At 39.4% G+C, this 16,061-nt stretch overlaps 2 pseudogenes; one reads left to right on the forward strand and one right to left on the reverse strand.

Moving 5' to 3' along the window:
• On the forward strand, positions 1,519-12,416 carry LOC108638204 (annotated as a pseudogene).
• LOC108638205 lies at positions 12,608-15,809 on the reverse strand (annotated as a pseudogene).

Raw genomic sequence — 16,061 nt, forward strand, 5'->3', positions numbered from 1 at the left:
ATGACTGGAAAACCATAGCCTTAACTAGATGGACCTTTGTTGACAAAGTAATGTCTCTGCTTTTTAATATGCTGCCTATGTTTGTCATAACTTTCCTTCCAAGGAGGAAGCATCTTCTAATTTCATGGCTACAATCACATCTGCAGTGATTTTGGAGCCCCCCAAAATAAAGTCTGACGCTACTTCCACTGTTTTCCCATCTATTTGCCATGAAGTGATGGGACTGGATGCCATGATCTTAGTTTTCTGAATGTTGAGCTTTAAGCCAACTTTTTCACTCTTCTCTTTCACTTTCATCAAGAGGCTCTTTAGTTCTTCTTCACTTTCTCCCATAAGGGTGGTGTCATCTGCATATCTGAGGTTATTACTTTCGGCAATACTGCCAATACCCCTACCATATTTGGACCCCAGGCCAAATGACAAGGAGGAAACACAGCCTCACCCTTCAACAGAAAAGTGGAATAAAAGATTTGCTGAGCATGGATCTGCCATCAGAGAAACATACAGATTGCCCCACAGACAGTCCTTCCAATCAGGAAGCTCCCATAAGCCTTTTATCCTTATTGATCAGAGAGCAGTTAGAATGAAAGCCAAAATCATAGAAAAGTAACCAAACTTATCACATGGATCACAGCCTTGTCTAACTCAATGGAACTATGAGCCACGATGTGTTAAGTTCAGTTGAGTCACTCAGTCGTGTCTGACTCTTTGTGACTCCCTGGATTGCAGCATGCCAGGCTTCCCTATCCATCACCAACTCCTAGAACTTGCTAAAATTCATGCTCATCAAGTTAGTGATGCTATGCAGACATTCATCCTCTGTTGTCCCCTTCTCCTCCTGCCTTCAAACTTTCCCAGCATCAGGGCCTTTTACAAAGAGTTAGTTCTCATCAGGTGGCCAGAGTATTGGAGCTTCACCCAAGAAGGACAGTTCATGGTGCATAGTTCTGAAAAAACATGGTCCATTGGAGAAGGGAATGGTAAACCACTTCAGGATTCTTATCTTGAGGACACCATAAACAGTATGAAAAGGAAAGATGAGCTTCCCAGGTCAGTAGGTGTCCAATAAGCTACTAGAGAAGAGCAAAGAAATAGCTCCAGAAAGAATGAAGAGCCCGAGCCAAAGCAAAAACAATGCCCACTTGTGAATATGACTGGTGATGAATGTAAAGTCTGATACTGTAAAGAACAATATTGCATAAAAAACTGGAATGCTGACTACATGAATCAAGGTGAATTGGAAGTGGTCAAACAGGAGATGCCAATAGAGAACATTGATATTTTAGGAGCCAATGAACTAAAATGAACTGGAATTGGTGAATTTAATAAAGATGACCATTTATCTACTACTGTGGGAAAGAACACCTTAGATAAAATGGAGTAGCCCTCATAGTCAACAAGGAGTCTGAAATGCAGTGAAACTAAAAGTTGCTCAGTCATGTTGGACTCTTTGAATTCTCCAGGCCAGAATACTGGATTGGGTAGCTGTTCCCTTCTCCAGGGGATCATCCCAAATGAATGGCAGTTCTTGGGTTCAATCTCTAAAATGACATAATGATCTGTTTGCTTCCAAGTAAAGCAATTCAGTATCACAGTAATCTAAATGTTGAAGTAATCTAATTTTTAAGAAGCTGAAGTTGAACAGTTCTACGAAAACCTAGAAGACCTTCAAATTAGAAGAACTAATTTGAAAAAGAGATATCCATTTCATCATAGGGAGCTGGAATGCAAAAGTAGGAAGTCAAGAGATACCTGGAATAACAGGTAAGTTTGGCTTTTGCATACAAAATAAAGCAGGGCAAAGTCTAGTAGAATTTTGCCAAGAGAATGCACTGGTCATAGCAAATGCGCTCTTCCAACACAACAGAATGAAAGACTCTACATATGGGCATCACCAGAAGTTCAATGCCAAAATCAGATTGATTATATTCTTTGGAGCCAAAGATGGAGAAGTTCCATACAGTCAGAAAAAGACAAGACTGGGAGCTGACTGTAGCTCAGGTCATGAACTCCTTACTGCTAAACTCAGACTTAAATTGAAGAAAGTAGAGAAAACTAGATTACTCAGGAATGACCTTAATCAAATTCCTTATTATTCTACAGCAGAAGTGATAAATAGATTGAAGGGATTATATTTGATAGAGTGTCTGAAGAATTATGGACAGAGGTTTATGACATTGTACAGGAGGTGGCATTCAAAACTATCCCCAAGGGGGGAGCAGTCCTAATATGGCAGAGGAATAGGATGGAGAGACCACTTTCTCCCCCACAAATTCATCAAAAGAACATTTAAACACTGAGTAAATTCCACAAAACAACTTCTGAATGCCGGCAGAGGACATCAGACATCCAGAAAAGCAGCCTATTTTCTTTGAAAGGAAATAGGAAAAAATATAAAAGATGAAAAAAGAGACAAAAGAGGTAGGGACAGAGCTCTGTCCCAGGAAGGGAGTCTTAAAAAGAGAGAAGTTTCCGAACACCAGGAAACACTCTCACTGCCGAGTCTGTGGCGAGCCTTGGAAGCACAGAGGGCAACATAACAGGGAGGAAAAATAAATAAATAATTAAAACCCACAGATTATGAGCCCAACGGTAGCTCCCCCAGCAGAGAAGCAGCACAGATGCCTTCATCTGCCACTAGCAAGTGGGGGTTGGGCACGGAGGTGCAGCCTGCGTTGCTTAGAGTAAAGACCAGGCCTGAATGCCCCAAGGGCAATCTGAGTGAACTAACTTGGGCTAGCAAAACCAGGTTGTGGGATAGCTACCATGCAAAAAGCCCTAACCTAAGACACCGCCAGGACTGCACATAGAACAAATGACTGAACAGAACTAGCCAGCTGCAGACCATCCCCCTCTGGTGACAGGCAGCCAGAGCCAGAAGGGGGGCAATTGCAGCCCCAGAGAGACATTATCTACCAAACTGCAAGCAGGCTTCTTTGCTAACTAAGACTTCTAGAGGTTCTGAACAGTCAACATCCGCCTGAGAAGGTGTGCCAGTTGTACAGCCAGAAAACTGAGCGGCATGGATGGGGGAGGCAATACATCGCAGTGACTGTGCTCACCAAACACTTCATCATCTGAGCTGCTCGGACCTGGGAAGGGCACAAAACACAGGCTCAACGAAATCTGCACCTCTGAGGACTACCTGAGTGCCTGAACCTGAGCAGCTTAGACCTGGGAAATGCATGCAGCACAGGGCCAGCCTCGGATGGTTCCCAGCAGACCAACCTAGAGTCTAAGCAGTGTGGGCAGGGAGGGCACACACGCCGTGAGTGAGGGCAGGCCCTGTGTGGCTGAGACACTGCTGGCACATGCCAGTGTTATTTGTCTGCAGTGCCCCTCCCTTCCCACAGCATGACTGAACAAGTGAGCCTAAAAAAGTGTCCACCACTGCCCCCCTTGTGTCAGGGCGGAAATCAGACACTGAAGAGACCAGCCAACAGAAGAAGCTAAAACAGACGGAACCACCTTGGACGTGACAGGTGCAATAGATTAAAATCCGGTAGTTAGTACTGACTACATACTAAAGAGCCTATAAATCTTGAGACATATAAGCTGGACCAAGGAACTATCCAAAAATGAACTGACCCCACACTGCCCACAAGAACACCAGAGAAAGTCCTAGATATATTTTTACTATTTCTATGATTTTTTTTAATTAAAAAAAATTTTTAAGTCCTCTGTTACTCCATTAATTTCCATTTTTGTAACCTACTATTACTTTTCATAAAAAAGACCCTATTTTTTTAAAGCAAGCTTCATATATATATATATATATATATATATATATAAAATAATTTTTGTGACTTATTTTCCATTCTTCTTCTTCTTCTTTTCTTTAATATTGTATATTTGAAAATCCAACCTCTACTCTAGATTTTTAATCTTTGCTTTTTGTTATTTCTTATCAATTTTGTACCTTTAAGAGCCCAATCTTCAGTACCTATTTTTACTTGAGAGTGAAATTACTGGCTGGACCACTCTCTCCCCTTTTGAACTCTCCTTTTTTTCCGCCAGGTCGCCTCTGTCTCCTCCCTCCCCCTTCTCTTCTCTACCCAACTCTGTGAATCTCTCTGTGTTCCAGACAATGGAGAACACTTAGGGAACTGATTACTGGCTGGATCTGTCTCTCTCCTTTTGATTCCCCTCTTTTATCCTCCTGGCCACCTCTGTCTCCTTTCTCCCTCTCCTCTTCTCTGTATAACTAAATGAACATCTCAGAGTAGTCTAGACTGTGGAGTGCACATAAGGAAGTGATTACTGGCTACCTTGCTCTCTCCTCTTTTTATTCCACTTCAGCTCATTCGGGTCACCACTAACTCCCTCCTCCCTCTTCTCGTCTCCATGTAACTCTGTGAACCTCTCTTGTTGTCCTTCACTGTGGAGAAACTTTTCATCTTTAACCTAGATGTTTTATCAATGGTGCTGTATAGAAGAGAAGTCTTGAGACTGCTGTAAAAATAAAACTGAAAACCAAAAGCAGGAGGCTTAAGTCCAAATCCTGAGAACACCAGAGAACTCCTGAGTCCAGAGAACATTAAATGATAGGAGCTTATCAAATGCCTCCATACCTACACTGAAACCAAGCACCACCCAAGGGCCAACAAGCTCCAGAGCAAGACATACCTCACTAATTCTCCAGCAACACAGGAACACAGTCCTGAGCTCCAATATACAGGCTGCCCAAAGGTACTCCAAAATCATTGACATCTCATAAATCATTACTGGACACTTCATTGCACTCCAGAGAGAAGAAATCCAGCTCCACCCACCAGAACACAGACACAAGCTTCCCTAAGCAAGAAACCTTGACAAGCCACTGATAGAACTCCACCCACAGCGAGGAAACTCCACAATAAAGAGAACTCCACAAACTGCCAGAATACAGAAAGGCCACCCCAAACTCAGCAATATAAACAAGATGAAGAGACATAGGTATACCCAGCAGGTAAAGGAACAGGAGAAATGCCCACCAAACCAAACAAAAGAGGAAGAGATAGGGAATCTACCTGATAAAGAATTCCGAATAATGACAGTGAAAATTATCCAAAATCTTGAAATAAAAATGAAATCACAGATAAACAGCCTGGAGAGAAGGATTGAGAAGATGCAAGAAAGGTTTAACAAGGACCTAGAAGAAATAAAAGAGTCAATATATAATGAATAATGCAATAAATGAGATCAAAAACACTCTGGAGGCAACAAATAGTAGAATAACAGAGGCAGAAGATAGGATTAGTGAAGTAGAAGATAGAATGGCAGAAATAAATGAATCAGAGAGGAAACAAGAAAAACGAATTAAAAGAAATGAGGACAATCTCAGAGACCTCCAAGACAATAGTAAATGCCCCAACATTTGAAATCATAGGAGTCTCAGAAGAAAACAAAAAGAAAGACCATGAGAAAATGTTTGAGGAGATAATAGTTGAAAACTTCCCTAAAATGGGGAAAGAAATAATCACCCAAGTCCAAGAAACCCAGAGAGTCCCAAACAGGATAAACCCAAGGTGAAACACCTCAAGACACATATTAATCAAATTAACAAAGATCAAACACAAAGAACAAACATTAAAAGCAGCAAAGGAAAAACAACAAATAACACACAAGGGAATTCCCATAAGGATAACAGCTGATCTTTCAATTGAAACTCTCCAGGCCAGGAGGGAATGGCAAGACATACTTAAAGTGATGAAAGAAAATAACCTACAGCCCAGATTACTCTACCCAGCAAAGATCTCATTCAAATATGAAGGAGAAATCAAAAGCTTTACAGACAAGCAAAAGCTGAGAGAATTCAGCACCACCAATCCAGCTCTCCAACAAATGCTAAAGGATCTTCTCTAGACAGGAAACACAAAAAGGGTATATAAACTCAAACCCAAAACAATAAAGTAAATGGCAATGGGATCATACTTATCAATAATTACCTTAAACATAAATGGGTTGAACGCCCCAACCAAAAGAAAGACTGGCTGAATGGATACAAAAACAAGACCCCTGTATATGTTGTCTACAAGAGACCCACCACAAAACAGGGGACATATACAGACTGAAAGTGAAGGGCTTGAAAAAGATATTCCATGCAAATAGAGACCAAAAGAAAGCAGGATTAGCAATATTCATATCAGATAAAATAGACTTTAAAACAAAGGCTGTGAAAAGAGACAAAGAAGGACACTACATAATGATCACAGGATCAATCTAAGAAGAAGATATAACAATTATAAATATAGGAGCACCCAGTATGTAAGACAAACGCTAACAAATATGAAAAGGGAAATTAACAATAACATAATAATAGTGGGAGATTTTAATACCCCACTTACACCTATGGATAGATCAAATAAACAGAAAATTAACAAGGAAACACAAACTTTAAATGATACAATAGACCAGTTAGACCTAATTGATATGTATAGGACATTTCACCCCCAAAAAATGAATTTCACTTTTTTCTCAAGTGCACACAGAACCTTCTCCAGGAGAGATCATGTCCTGGGCTATAAATCTAGCCGTGGTAAATTCAAAAAAATTGAAATCATTCCAAGCATCTTTTCTGACAACAGTGCAGTAAGATTAGATCTCAGTTACAGGAGAAAAACTATTAAAAATTCCAACATATGGAGGCTGAACAACACGCTGCTGAACAACCAACAAATCACAGAAGAAATCAAAAAAGAAATCAAACTATGCATAGAAATGAATGAAAATGAAAACACAACAACCCCAAACCTGTGGGACTCTATAAAAGCAGTGCTAAGGGGAAAGTTCATAGCAATACAGGCATACTTCAAGAAACAAGAAAACAGTCAAATAAATAACCTAACTCAACACCTAAAGCAACTAGAATAGGAAGTAATGAAGAACCCCAGGGTTAGTAGAAGAAAATGAATCTTAAAAATTAGGGCAGAAATAAATGCAAAGGAAACAAAAGAGATCATAGCAAAAATCAACAAAGCCAAAAGCTGGTTCTTTGAAGGGGTAAACAAAATTGACAAACCATTAGCCAGACCCATCAAGAAACAAAGGGAGAAAAATCAAATCAATAAAATCAGAAATAAAAATGGAGAGATCATAATAGACAACACAGAAATACAAAGGATCATGAGAGACTACTATCAGCAATCATATGCCAATAAAATGGACAACGTGGAAGAAATGGACAAATTATTAGAAAAGTACAACTTTCCAAAACTGAACCAGGAAGAAATAGAAAATCTTAACAGACCTATCACAAGAACAGAAATTGAAACTGTAATCAGAAATCTGCCAGAAAGCAAAAACCCAGAACCAGACTGCTTCAGAGCTGAATTCTACCAAGAATTTAGAGAAGAGCTAACCCCTATCCTACTCAAACTCTTCCAGAAAATTGCAGAGGAAGGTAAACTTCCAAACTCATTCTATGAGACCACCATCACCCTAATAGCAAAACCTGACAAAGATGCCACAAAAAAAAAAGAAAACTACAGGCCAATGTCACTGATGAACATAGATGCAAAAATCCTTAACATAATTCTAGCAATCAGAATCCAACAACACATTAAAAAGATCATACACCATGACCAAGTGGGCTTTATCCCAGGGATGCAAGGATTCTTCGATATCTGCAAATAAATCAATGTAATACACCACATTAACAAATTGAAAATAAAAGCCATCTGATTATCTCAATAGATGCAGAGAAATCTTTTGACAAAATTCAACATCCATTTATGATTAAAAAAAAAATCTACAGAAAGCAAGAATAGAAGGAACATACCTTAACATAATAAAAGCTATATATGACAAACCCACAGTAAACATTATCCTCAGTGGTGAAAAATTGAAAGCATCTCCCCTAAAGTCAGGAACAAGACAAAGGTGCCCACTATCATCACTACTATTCACATAGTTTTGGAAGTTTTGGCCACAGAAATCAGGGCAGAAAAAGAAATAAAGGAAACCAAACTGGAAAAGAAATAGTAAAACTCTCACTGTTTGCAGATGACATGATCCTCTACATAGAAAACCCTAAAGACTCCACCAGAAAATTACTAGAGCTAAGCAATGAATATAATAAAATCGACAGAAACGACAGAAATCCCTTGCTTTCCTATGCACTAATAATGAGATAATAGAAAGAGAAATTAAGGAAACAATTCAATTCACCATTGCAACTAAAAGAATAAAATATTTAGGAATATATCTACCTAAAGAAACTGAAGACCTGTATATAGAAAACTATAAAACACTGGTGAGAGAAATCAAAGAGGACACTAATAGATGGAAAAATATACCATGTTCATGGATCAGAAGAATCAATATAGTGAAAATGAATATACTACCCAAAGCAATCTATAGATTTGATGCAATCCCTATCAAGCTACCAGTGGTATTTTTCATGGAGCCAGAACAAATAATTTCACAATTTGTATGGAAATACAAAAAACCTCGACTAGCCAAAGCAATCTTGAGAAAGAAGAATGGAACTGGAGGAATCAACCTGCCTGACTTCAGGCTCTACTGTAAAGCCACAGTCATCAAGACAAGTGGTGCTGGGAAAACGGGTCAACCACTTGTAAAAGAATGAAACTAGAACACTTTCTAACACCATACACAAACATAAACTCAAAACTGATAAAAGATCTAAACCTAAGACCAGAAACTATAAATCTCCTAGAGGAGAACATAGGTAAAACACTCTCCAATATAAATCACAGCAGGATCCTCTCTGACCTACCTCCCAGAATATTGGAAATAAAAGCAAAAATAAACAAATGGGACCTAATTAAAATTAAAAGCTTCTGCACAACAAAGGAAACTATAAGCAAGGTGAAAAGACAGCATTCAGAATGGGAGACAATAATAACAAATGAAGCAACTGACAAACAACTAATCTCAAAAATATACAAGCAACTCCTGCAGCTCAATTCCAGAAAAATAAATGACCCAATCAAAAAATGGGCCAAAGAACTAAACAGACATTTCTTCAAAGAGGACATACAGATGGCTAACAAACACATGTAAAGATGCTCAACATCACTCATTATCAGAGAAATGCAAATCAAAACCACAATGAGGTACCATTCCATGCCAGTCAGAATGGCTGTGTTCCAAAAGTCTACAAGCAATAAATTCTGGAGAGGGTGTGGAGAAAAGGGAACCCTCTTAAACTCTTGGTGCGTATGCAAACTAGTACAGCCACTATGGAGAATAATGTGGAAATTCCTTAAAAAACTGGAAATAGAACTGCCTTATGACCCAGCAATCCCACTTCTGGGCATACACACCAAGGAAACCAGAATTGAAAGAGACATGTATACCCCAATGTTCATCGCAGCACTGTTTATAATAGCCAGGACATGGAAGCAACCTAGATGTCCATCAGCAGATGAACGGATAAGACAGTTGTGGTACATATACACAATGGAGTATTACTCAGCCATTAAAAAGAATACATTTGAATCAGTTCTAATGAGGTGGATGAAACTGAAGCCTATTATACAGAGTGAAGTAAGCCAGAAAGAAAAATACAGTGTACTAATGCATATATATGGAATTTAGAAAGATGTTTAATGATAACCCTGTATGTGAGACAGCAAAAGAGACACAGTTGTATAGAACAGTCTTTTGGACTCTGTGGGAGAGGAAGAGGGAGAGGGTGGGATGATTTGGGAGAATGGCACTGAAACATGTATAATATCATATAAGAAATGAATCACCAGTCCAGGTTTGATGCATGATACAGGATGCTGGGGGCCGTACACTGGGATGACCCAGAGGTATGGTACGGGGAGGGAGGTGGGAGAGGGATTCAGGATGGGGAACATGTGTATACCCATGGCGGATTTATGTTGGTGTATGGCAGAACCAATACAATATTGTAAAGTAAATAGCCTCCAATTAAAATGTAAGAATTAAAGATTTTAAAATTTAAAAAAAATTAAAAATAAGAAAGGGACCTTGAAAAAAAATAAAATAAAATAAAATAAATAAATTTAAATTAAAAAAAAATCTTCAAGAAAAAGAAATGGGTAAAGGCAAAATGGTTGTCTAAGGAGGCCTTACAAACAGCTGAGAATTGAGAAGTAGCGGAAGGCAAAGGACACAAGTAAAGATATACCCATCTGACTGTAGAGTTCCAAAGAATATCAAGGAGAAATAAGAAAGCCTTCCTATAGTTCTCCCTTCAAACAAATAGAGGGAAAAAATAGAATGAATAAGACTAGAGATCTCTTCAAGAAAATTAGAGATACCAAGGGAACATTTCATGCAAAGATGGACACCTTAAAGGTCATAAACGATATGGACCTAACAGAAGCAGAAGATATTAGGAAGAGTTGGCAAGAATACACAGAATTATACAAAAAAGGATCATAATGACCCTGATAACCACAATGGTGTGATCTTCTACCTACAGTCAGACGTCCTGGAATGTGAAGTCAAAGGGGCGTTAGGAAGCATCACTCCAAACAAAACAAGTGGAGGTGATGGACGTCAAGTTGAGTTATTCCAAATCCTAAAAGAAGATGCTCTTTAAATGCTGCGCTTGATCAGCTCAATTCAGTCACAGTCACGTCTGACTTTTTGCAGCCCCATGGACTGCAGCACAGCAGGCTTTCCTTTTCATCACCAACTTTGAGAGCCTATTCAAACTCCTGTCCATCAAGTTGGTGATGTCATCCAACAATCTCATCCTCTGTCGTCCCCTTCTTCTCCTGCCTTCAATCTTTCCCAGCATCAGGGTCTTTTCCAATGAGCCATTTCTTTGCATCAATTGCTAAAGTATTGGAATTTCACCTTCAGCATCAGTCCTTCCAATGAATATTTAGGACTGATTTTCTTTACAATTGACAGGTTTGATCTCCTTGCAGTCCAAGGGACTCTCAAGAGTCTTCTCCAACACCACAGTTTAAAAGCATCAGTTTTTTAGTGCTCAAACTTCTTCATAGTCCAACTCTCACATCCATACATGACTATTGGAAAAACTATAGCTTTGACTATATGAACCTTTGTTGGCAAAGTAATGTCTTTGCTTTTTATCATTATGTCTATGTTGGGTGTAGCCTTTCATACATTTTCTTCCAAGAAGCCTTTCAATTTCATGGCTGCAGTCACCATCTGCAGTGATTTTGGAGCCCCCCAAAATAAAATGTCTCACGGTTTCCATTGTTTCCCCATCTGCTTGCCATGAAGTGATATGACTGGATGCTATGATCTTAGTTTTCTGAATGTTGAGGTTTAAACCAACTTTTTCACTCTTCTCTTTCACTTTCATCAAGAGGCTCTTTGGTTCTTCTTTGCTTTCTGCCATAAGAGTGATGTCATCTGCATATCTGAGGTTATTGATATTTCTCCTGGCAATCTTGATTCCAGCTTGTGCTTCATCCAGCCTGGCATTCCACGTGATGTACTCTGCATATAAGTTAGATGAGCAGGGTGATACTGCACAGCCTTGATGTACTCCTTTCCCAATTTGGAACCAATCTGTTATTCCATGCCCAGTTCTAACTCTTGCTTCTTGACCTGCATACAGATTTCTCAGGAGGCAGGTCAGGTGGTCTGGTGTTCCCATCCCTTGAAGAATTTTCCACAGTCTGCTGTGATCCTCACAGTGAAAGGCTTTGATATAGTCAATGAAGCAGAAGTAGATGTTTTCCTGGAACTCTTGTTTTATTCCATGATCCAGTGGATGTTGGCAATATGATCTGTGGCCCCTTTGACTTTTCTAAATCCAGCCTGAAAATCTGGAAGTTCACAGTTCATGTACTGTTAAAACCAAGCTATGAGAATTTTGAGCATTATTTTGCTAAAATGTGAGACGAGGGCTATTGTGAGGTAGTTTGAACATTGCTTGGCATTGCCTTTCTTTGGGATTAGAATAAAAACTGTTCTTTTCCAGTCCTTTGGCCACTGCTGAGTTTTCAAATTTTGCTGACATATTGAGTGCAGTAGTTTAACAGCATCATGTTTTAGGACTTGAAATAGTTCATCTGGAATTCCATCACCTCCACTAGGTTTATTCATAGTGATGCTTCCTAAATACTCACTTGACTTCACATTCCACAATGTCTGCCTCTAGGTGAGTGAACACACCAACATGATTATCTGGGTCATGAATATCTTTTTTTTATACAGTTCTTCTGTGTATTCTTGCCACCTCTTCTTAATATCTTCTGCTTCTGTTAGGTCCATAACATTTCTGCCCTTTGTTGTGCCTATCTTTGCATGAAATATTCCCTTGGTATTTAAAATTTTCTTGAATAGATCTCTAGTATTTCCCATCCTATTGTTTTCCTCTATTTCTTTTCATTGATCACTGAGGAAGACTTTCTTTTCTCTCCTTCCTATACTTCTGAACTTTAAATTCAAATGGGTATATCTTTCCTTTTCTCCTTTGCCTTTAGCGTCTCTTAATTTTTCAGGTATTTATATGACCTCCTCAGACAACCATTTTGCCTTTTTACATTTGTTTTTCTTGGACATGTTCTTGATCACTGCCTCCTGTACAACGTCACGAACCTCTGTTCATAGTTCTTCAGGCACTCTATCAAATCTAGTCCCTTGAATCTATTTGTCATTTCCACTGTATGATAATAATGGATTTTATTTGGTCATACCTGAAATGTCAAGTGATTTTTCCTACTTTCTTCAACTTAAGTCTGAATTTTATGTTAAGAAGTTCATGACCCGAGCCACAGTCAGCTCCCAGTCTTGTTTTTGCTGACTGAATAGAGCTTGTCTATCTTTGGTTCCAAAGAATATAATCAATCTGATTTTGACGTTGGCCATCTGGTGGTGTCTGGTGGTGTGTGTAGAGTCTCTTCTTCTGTGTTTGGAAAAAGAGGTGTTTGCTATGACCATTGCATTCTTTTGGCAAAACTCTGTTACCTGTGCCCTGCTTCATTCGGTACTCCGTTGCCAAATTTGCCTTTATTCCAGGTATCTCTTGATGTTCTGCTTTTGCATTCCAGTCTGCTACTATGAAATGGACATTCCTTTCTTGTGTTAGCTCTAGAAGGTCTTGTAGGTCTTCATAGGACAATTCCATTTCAGCCTCTTCAGCATTACTGCTTGGGGCATAGACATGGAGTACTGTGATATTGGATGGTTTGTCTTTGAAACAAACAGAAACCATTCTGTCGTTTTTGAGACTGCATCCAAGTACTGCATTTCAGACTCCTTTGTTGGCTATAAGGGCTACTCCATTTCTTTTATGTGATTCTTGCTCACAGTAGTAGATATAATGGTCATCTGAGTAAAATTCACCCATTCCAGTCTATTGCAGTTCAGTTCAGTTCAGTTCAGTCGCTCAGTCGTGTCCAACTCCTCATGACCCCATGAATCGCAGCACGCCAGGTCTCCCTGTTCATCACCATCTCCCGCAGTTCATTCAGACTCACGTCCATCAAGTCAGTGATGCCATCCAGCCATCTCATCCTCGGTCGTCCCCTTCTCCTCCTGCCCCCAATCCCTTCCAGCATCAGAGTCTTTTCAAATGAGTCAACTCTTCTCATGAGGTGGCCAAAGTACTGGAGTTTCAGCTTTAGCATCATTCCTTCCAAAGAAATCCCAGGGTTGATCTCCTTCAGAATTGACTGGTTGGATCTCCTTGCATTCCAAGGGACTCTCAAGAGTCTTCTCCAACACCACAGTTCAAAAGCATCAATTCTTTGGCATTCAGACTTCTTCACAGTCCAACTTTCACATTCATACAGGACCACAGGAAAAACCATAGCCTTGACTAGACGGACCTTAGTCGGCAAAGTAATGTCTCTGCTTTTGAATATACTATCTATATTGTTCATAACTTTTCTTCCAAGGAGTAAGTGTCTTTTAATTTCATGGCTGCAATCACCATCTGCAGTGATTTTGGAGCCCAAAAAATTAAAGTCTGACACTGTTTCCACTGTTCCCCCATCTATTTCCCCTGAAGTGATGGGACCAGATGCCATGATCTTAGTTTTCTGAATGTTGAGCTTTAAGCCAACTTTTTCACTCTCCTCTTTTACTTTCATCAACAGGCTTTTTAGCTCCTCTTCACTTTCTGCCATAAGGGTGGTGTCATCTGCATATCTGAGGTTATTGATTGATTCCAGCTTGTGTTTCTTCCAGTCCAGCGTTTCTCATGATATACTCTGCATAGAAGTTAAATAAGCAGGGTGACAATATACAGCCTTGACGTACTCCTTTTCCTATTTGGAACCGGTCTGTTGTTCCATGTCCAGTTCTAACTATCGCTTCCTGACCTGCATACAGATCTCTCAAGAGGCAGGTTAGGTGGTCTGGTATTCCCATCACTCTCAGAATTTTCCACAGTTTGTTGTGATCCACACAGTCAAAGGCTTTGGCATAGTCAATAAAGCAGAAATAGATGTGTTTTTTTTTTTTTTTTTTCTGCAACTCTGTTGCTTTTGCCATGATCCAGTGGATGTTGGCAATTTGATCTCTGGTTCCTCTGCCTTTTCTAAAACCAGCTTGAACATCTGGAAGTTCACGGTTCACGTATTATTGAAGCCTGGCTTGGAGAATTTTGAGTATTACTTTACTAACATGTGAGATGAGAACAATTGTGTGGTAGTTTGAGCATTCTTTGGCATTTCCTTTCTTTGGAATTGGAATGAAAATGGACCTTTTCCAGTCCTGTGGCCACTGCTGAGTTTTCCAAATTTCCTGGCATATTGAGTGCAGCACTTTCACAGCATCATCTTTCAGGATTTGAAACAGCTCAACTGGAATTCCATCACCTCCACTAGCTTTGTTCATAGTGATGCTTTCTAAGGCCCACTTGACTTCACATTCCAAGATGTCTGTCTCTAAATTAGTGATCACATCATCATGATTATCTGGGTCATGAAGATATTTTTTGTACAGTTCTTTTGTGTATTCTTGCCACCTCTTCTTCATATCTTCTGCTTCTGTTAGGTCCAGACCATTTGTGTCCTTTATCGAGCCCATCTTTGCATGAAATGTTCCCTTGGTATCACTAATTTTCTTGAAGAGAGCTCTGGTCTTTCTCATTATGTTCTTTTCCTCTATTTCTTTGCATTGATCACTGAGGAATTCTTTCTTATCTCTTCTTGCTATTCTTTGGAACTCTGAATTCAGATGCTTATATCTTTCCTTTTCTCCTTTACTTTTTGCCTCTCTTCTTTTCACAGCTATTTGTAAGGCCTCTCCAGACAGCCATTTTGCTTTTTTGCATTGCTTTTCCATGGGGATAGTCTTGATCCCTGTCTCCTGTACAATGTCATGAACCTCATTTCATAGTGCATCAGGCACTCTATCTGTGAGATCTAGGACCTTAAATCTATTTCTCACTTCCACTGTATAATCATAAGGGATTTGATTTAGGCTATACCTGAATAGTCTAGCGGTTTTCCCTACTTTCTTCAATGTAAGTCTGAATTTGGTAATCAGGAGTTCATGATCTCAGCCACAGTCAGCTCCTGGTCTTTTTTTTTGTTGACTGTATAGAGCTTCTCCATCTTTGGCTGCATAGAATATAATCAATCTGATTTTGGTGTTGACCATCTGGTGATGTCCATGTGTAGAGTCTTCTCTTGTATTCTTGGAAGAGGGTGTTTGCTATGACCAGGGCATTTTCTTGGCAAAACTATATCAGTCTTTGCCCTGCTTCATTCTGCATTCCAAGGCCAAATTTGTCTGTTACTCCAGTTCACCAATCCCTAAAATGTTGATGTTCACACCTGCCATCTCCTGTTTGACCACTTCTAATTTACTTTGATATATGGACCTCATATTCCAGGTTCCTATGCAATATAGTTCTTTACAACATTGTACTTACTTTTATCACCAGGGATATCCATAACTAGGTATTGTTTTTGCTTTATTGATGCACTCAGTTTGCCAGCAAATTTGGAAAACTCAGCAGTGGCCTCAGGACTGGTAAAGGTCATTTTTCATTCCAATTCCAAGAATGCTCATACTACCACACATTTGCACTCGTCTTAGATGCAAGCAAAATAGTTATCAAAATTCTCCATGCTAGGTTTCAACAATATGTGAACTGAGAACTTCCTGATGTCCAAGTTGAATTTAGAAAAGACAGAAGAAACAGA

This window comes from Capra hircus, chromosome 19 (assembly GCF_001704415.2).
Source record: "Capra hircus breed San Clemente chromosome 19, ASM170441v1, whole genome shotgun sequence".
Lineage (NCBI taxonomy): Eukaryota > Metazoa > Chordata > Mammalia > Artiodactyla > Bovidae > Capra > Capra hircus.